Below are 6,360 nucleotides of genomic sequence, written 5' to 3' on the forward strand. Positions count from 1 at the left end.
TTGGTGAGTATTGTGTGTAATTTGAGGCTGGGCAGCCACCGTGCGTGGTGGTTACCGTCCATTTCGCTCGTTGAATGACCAAATTGTGAACCCTGAATATTTATAAGTTGGATGTCTGGTCTTAACAGGTACACGGGCTCGGGAAATCTCATTCCCGATGCCGTTATGCTGCCGGATTTGGTATCCGAGCAATGGCACCGTGAAGGGTTTTTCGGTCTTTTACGTAGTTAAATTGTGAGTGAAACTTATCTGCTTATATTGTTGAGTACCGTGGTTTAATTGTTTGTTTTATGGATTTGCTGCTTTACGTTAGAGAAGACTAGGTGTGGGATTTGAATTAGGAAATGAATTGACGAGAATTTGAGGCTAAGGAATTAATTGGGGAATTATAGAGTTGCTTTAAGGAGAGTCATCGATTTAGAGAAGGATTGTTTATTGTCGAGGTTAATGATTGATGATTAGGCAGTTATCATATACAGAACGATCAAATTAATTATTGAGGAAGTGTCGGTATGTTTTAAGTGACAGACAAGTGATGGTTTATGAGCGGGAATCAATTTCGGAAGGATTCGGCATAATACGGAGTAAATTGTGGGTGGAATGTTGTGAGTTGGAAATGTGAGTACTGATCGGTCGAGCCTGCCTGTGTTAAATGCACGGGATTGTGGCCAGGATACGAGCCTGCTCGTGCGGGGTGATCCCTCCGTACGAGATTGTGGCCAGGATACGAGCCTGCTTGTGCGGAGAGACCCCTACGTACGAGATTGTGGCCAGGATTTGAGCCTGCCCATGCATGGGATTGTGGCCAGGACATTGTCTACAGTATGGGTACAAGTATGGTGTGAGTTTAAAGTACAAGTGTGTTGGTATATCAGTTATAAAGATAATTTCAGTTCAGATTGGTTATTTCTCTGCTTTGAAGTTTCATTGGTTTTTCAGTATATTGAGGTTCATTTGAGATGATTTTCGGAGATGGATTTGTAAAAAGGTTTTAAAGCTGGGGGATTCCAAAGAGTGAGATTAGAGGGATTTCAAAGAGCGACGTGAGTGGAATTAGATAGTTTGTTTTGTTGTCTTGTGTGCTTGTGTGCTTATGTTTGCTAGGATTTGGTTTTAGCTAGGACTTGGTAAAGTGTAGGCTTGAATCTTGAGGATGAAATTAAGGATGATTATGCATTGAGGTTATTATTTAAGACATGAATGATTTGAGATTGAGGTTAATAGTTGACGTTTAGGCAATTGATTTGCCAGAATGATAAGTATTATATATTGACAGGATTGGATTAGAATACGAGGGTTTATGATTTATCTTGAGATTTGGATGATTTGTGAATTTTACTTAAATGTTTTGGGCTCACACTCTAATTTATTTAACGTATTTATTTATTATATTAAGTGCATGGCTCATTCTTTGAAAAGAGGTTTAAAGGACAAAGTTTCAGTGTATTTTTGGGCCCGAGGATCAGGGTGTTACACCCAAGCTAATATCTTCTACCATATGCAGAAGTTTCTTTCTATAATTATTCCATGTTTGGGGTAATTTATCCATAATAGCCCCACCAATCATAGGGTCTGGAATAATGATTTTAAGTTCACGAAGCTTTGAAACTAAGACCAATAACTCATGAACTTGGTCTAGGATGGGCTTATTGTCAGACATAGTGAATTCATAATATTTGAATATCAAAAATTTGTCAGTACCTTTCTTCTCTGTTGTGTACTTATTCTCCAAAGCTTCCCAGATTTCTCTTGGAGATTGAATGTGAGAATATAAATCATATAAGCGATCGGTTAATGTGCCCAGAATGTTTCCTTTGCAAACCAATTCATCTTCATCACGTTTCTTCCTGTCTGCAATTATTTTCTCTGTGTCTTTGTCACTTGGTTTAGGAAAAGGCTGCAATTTTGGGTCCAGCACATATATTACATTGAGCATAAAACGCATCTTGTCCTTCCATCAAGTGAAATTTGTTCCATCAAACTTGTCTAATTTGTAGACATCATGATTGATAACATTCATTGCCATGTTACCAGACTTGTTCTCCATTGCAAAATAACACTTTAAGATTGTTAGAATAAATGTAGAAATAAGGAGAATGACTTTGAAGTAGGATTTGAATCGTTTCCTTAAAGTGTTATTTGTCCCCACTCAAATGAGTTTGCTAATAGGTTCTTGGCAAATCACTTCCAGGATACAACAAAGTCTGGAATCTGTGATGTAGCAAAATCAAAGAATTCCCTTAGAAAATTCTAGAAGGAATGTGTATGAGTTGAAGAAGGGGAGGAGAAAGAAAGCAAAGAAACCAATTAGATTTCTGATATATCAAACTGTTGGCATATGTAAATTTATTTATAGAACATAAAGGGTGCCAAAGATACCCATTCAATTTGAACGTATATACCTTTTCAAATTGAACGTAAGTTGCATCCATTCAATTTGGACACAAGTGTCCAAATGATAAGGCACTCATTCAGTTTAAGTGTCTTAAGCAAACTAACTGATACAGAGGTTTTTCACTTTGTTACATATATATATATGAGTCACTAATTAATTAAATTAATATTCCAAGTTTTTAACTGCCTTAGTATTGGAGTCTTTTTTGTTGTTTACTTGTAAGCTTGGTAACGACTTTTAGCACATCTGCGACTAAAAAGAAGCTTTGGTATTGAAATGGCCCGGTCCACGTGTTACATACTAAAAAATACCCTTAAAATCGTACACGTGTTACAATCTAAGTAGATTGATAATTCCACGTCATCATGTCATGTGGTATTGCGGTCACATGTAATAATTTTTCCAATAGAAGGGTGAAGCTGATCCATTTTTTAATATGCTGATCATTTGACATTTTTTCTTTAGAAAAAGCATAAAAAATGTTTGACATTTTCACTCCGGTCCTAAAAATTGTTAGGTAGTTAATTTCAATCTTAAAATCGTGTAAAAATGATACTTATAAGGGATCTCTTTTGACAAGAACCAAAAAGAATTACAGTGTTCGGATTATCTCGCACTGTAAACCAATTTGAACCTCCTAATTTGTAGATATACATTTAAAAATCATCTCTACAAAAAAATTAGCAAAATCGATAGTCGTTTGACCATATGATTACCCTCGTGATAATTTAAATGTTTATTGAATATATTGTGTTTGTTTATTTATTTGGTCATTAATATAACTAAATAAGTTTCGATTTGGTTAATTTTTTGTAAAAATAATCTTTGAATGAAAAATTTAAAATTAGACAGTTTAATCATTATTTTACATTAAGAATTGGGCTCACATGAGATCCCTTTTCGTTTATCAAATGAATCTCTCTTAAAAAAAGCTTCTCCTATATATTGGACAAACACAAACATCTATTACATATGAATATGAATATGATATCATCGATTTGGTTACATATCATTCAGTTATATAATTGATACAACTAGACCCCTTCAATTGAGGGATTTCTTAAATAATTTTATTTAAGGGATGCCTCGTGAGGACTTCATATGATACTTCAACGATCTCAACCGTATATTTTTTAGTTCTCTATTTAAAGATCATCCATATAAAAAAAACTAGACTAGAAACTATTAAGCTATCTAAATGTAATCAAATAAATAGACGAACAAAATATTTTCGATAAACACTTAAAATGATGACCATTTAATCAAACGGGTAAATGATTTCCAATGTTTCTAATTTTTTTGCAAAGATAATCCTTTAATATATACTTAAAATGTAGACAATTTTGATCATTGAAATACAATGTGTAATGAACTCCACAAAAAATCACTTATTTATCCTTAAATAAGGGATCTCTTAATAGAAGGAGCTAGCCCCTCAAATTAAAGGATGTGGCAGCCGATTCCGCCATCATAGGAAGTATATCTGACAGCAACAAGCTGACATTGATTACAACATGGAGGGAGAAGGAATATAGGGACCTTTTTTTCTTCAAGCTTTGGCGGTCCAACACTCATTATTTCTGCCGTTTTCCCAGTCTTCCTCAGTCGTTTTACCACCAACACTGGATCAACATCCCCCACAACTGTTAGTGTTCCCTTTTCACCATCTACAGCCAGACTATCTATTCCTGTTCATCAACCATGCATATATGAGAACATATATATATATATGAGTCACTAATTAAATAAATTAATATTCCAAGTTTTTAACTGTCTCAGTATTGAAATCTTTTTTGTTGTTTACCTGTAAGCTTGGTAACGGCTTTTAGCACATCTGCCTTGCAAAGCTGACAATTAATATTGACTTTTATCACAATTTTCTGTGATATGTATAGAAGAAACAATCATTAAAACTCAAAAAACAATGCGTAAGCTAAGCATATTGATTCTCTACTTGTTTTTTTTTTCTTTTTATTTGAACTGTGTATTATATATTTTAGAGTGTGTGAATAAAAGAGTATGTGGTAAAATCATATAACACTTTTTAAGTGTACATGTAAAGTCACATTCATAAATTAATTTATAATACTTAAATTTGTACGTAATATTTGATTAAAATTGAAAAATATAAAAATGACATTGCACATGATTCATTTCCATGAAATTGCCAGTGAAACAGTGCTATTGGAAGAACCACTCATGAGAATTTGGCAAACTAGAATTTGGGAAACTAGCTAGAATCTGTGACTACAAAGAAGCTTTGCTATTGAAATGGATGCATGAAATTTGGGACAATATTGATGCATGAATGCAGTGGTACATGCACATACCTTCATGGTGGCAGCTGTGTGAGAAGTATATGCAGGTGGATTCAACTTTCTGCCCCCATTGTAGAATCAAAACCTGTTCAACCAATTTATATATAGAACTCCCTCAGGCTCAGGGCTGATAATCAGAAATAAAATATATGTGAAATTATATTTGAAGTATAAGCTAGCTTGAGGGCCGTCTGAGTTGAAATTATTGATGTAAAGTACGTGTTTATTATAAATTGGCCAAGAAGATATATATCAAATAAATAAGGGAAGTTTTATTGAATATAAAAGAAAAACCAAGTACCAACTTGTTGGTTCTGATGGATATATGAAATTATTAATAAGTAGAGTTTGGCCGAGTAAATCTTAGTCTCGTCCAAGAGGATAATACTACATCTCTACCGGCTACGATCATCTAGTGGTCTAGTAGTACATTTATATATACCTATAAAAGTAGGAGCATTCAACATGGGCACAATGCAGTACATATATGAGCTCATATCATTGACTTCTCTATTCATGTATATATATATAGGCCTAATTAAGCTAGTTTATTATCAAAAAATGTAATGTACAATCCTAATTAAGACGTTCAAACTAATCTCTTTCGTATACGGTGCACACTGTATCATACACTTAACTGTCCAAAGTTGTATGACTCAAGTTTTATTTTCCAAACATATATGAATATAGGAAATACGTATCTATGTTCACCAAATAATGTATCTATATGTATACATAATTTTGTTTATAATACAAACATTATGTGACATACAAATAAATATAACGGTGGAAAAATCTGTATAATAAACAAAATTATCTCTATTAATTTTGTAAGTGTAGATAGCAGGGCCCATGGGAAATAGGAATGCATGTCAACATGGGCATTTGATGCAAACTGCTGGCAATGGAGAACCATTCAACACCATTTTAGACTTTATTGTCAATTAAGTCTCCTTCTGCCTTCGTGGAAATTAAATAATTAATTAATTTATCTACCCAATTGAATACCTCTGTTCCATATATTTAATAGGTTGAGAAGGAACCCTCAACCTTCTGGCCGACAAAAAAAAAGGAACCCTCAACCTTAATTATAATTGGCTGGGAATTATCAACACTGTTATCAGCGACAGTTGCTCTACTCCATTAATTGACATATATCCACTTTTTGTTTTGGTTAAATATCCACTTTTTTAATTAGAAAAAATATATATTAAAAAAGTAAATTGGCATTTAGTTGCTTAAAAGATGATCATTTAGGAAGATATTTTTCTTTATCAACAAAGCTCAATAAAAATTATAAGATAGCGGGAGTTTATACTTTTAGTAGTCGTAACCTTTGTTTTGCAAATTGATTTGTTTGGAATGTCATTGGAAATGAGAATCAGTGATTCTCGTTTTAGTGTTTTATAAATCGATAAAATTGATGGTTAAGATTTTCACGTAATAAAAGATATTTTAAATTTATAGTGCAGGAGATGCTACACTTATTTTACAATCCCCACTTAAATATTTTGGATGATATATACATACATTTACCTACAATTCAAATTGAAAATAAACGTATAAATATATATATGGAAATAGCTAGCTGTGGTGTATATGAAATTCAAATATAAAAATTGCCCAACTAACAACCTAAAACATTTA

General features: G+C 33.1%; 1 pseudogene; it reads right to left on the reverse strand.

The window, feature by feature from the left end:
• Nucleotides 1-3,835: 3,835 nt before the first annotated feature.
• LOC147277864 (heavy metal-associated isoprenylated plant protein 2 pseudogene) lies at nucleotides 3,836-4,731 on the reverse strand (annotated as a pseudogene).
• Between the last annotated feature and the right edge of the window lie 1,629 nt (nucleotides 4,732-6,360).

Source organism: Dryas octopetala, chromosome 8, assembly GCF_963921425.1.
Source record: "Dryas octopetala chromosome 8, drDryOcto1.1, whole genome shotgun sequence".
Lineage (NCBI taxonomy): Eukaryota > Viridiplantae > Streptophyta > Magnoliopsida > Rosales > Rosaceae > Dryas > Dryas octopetala.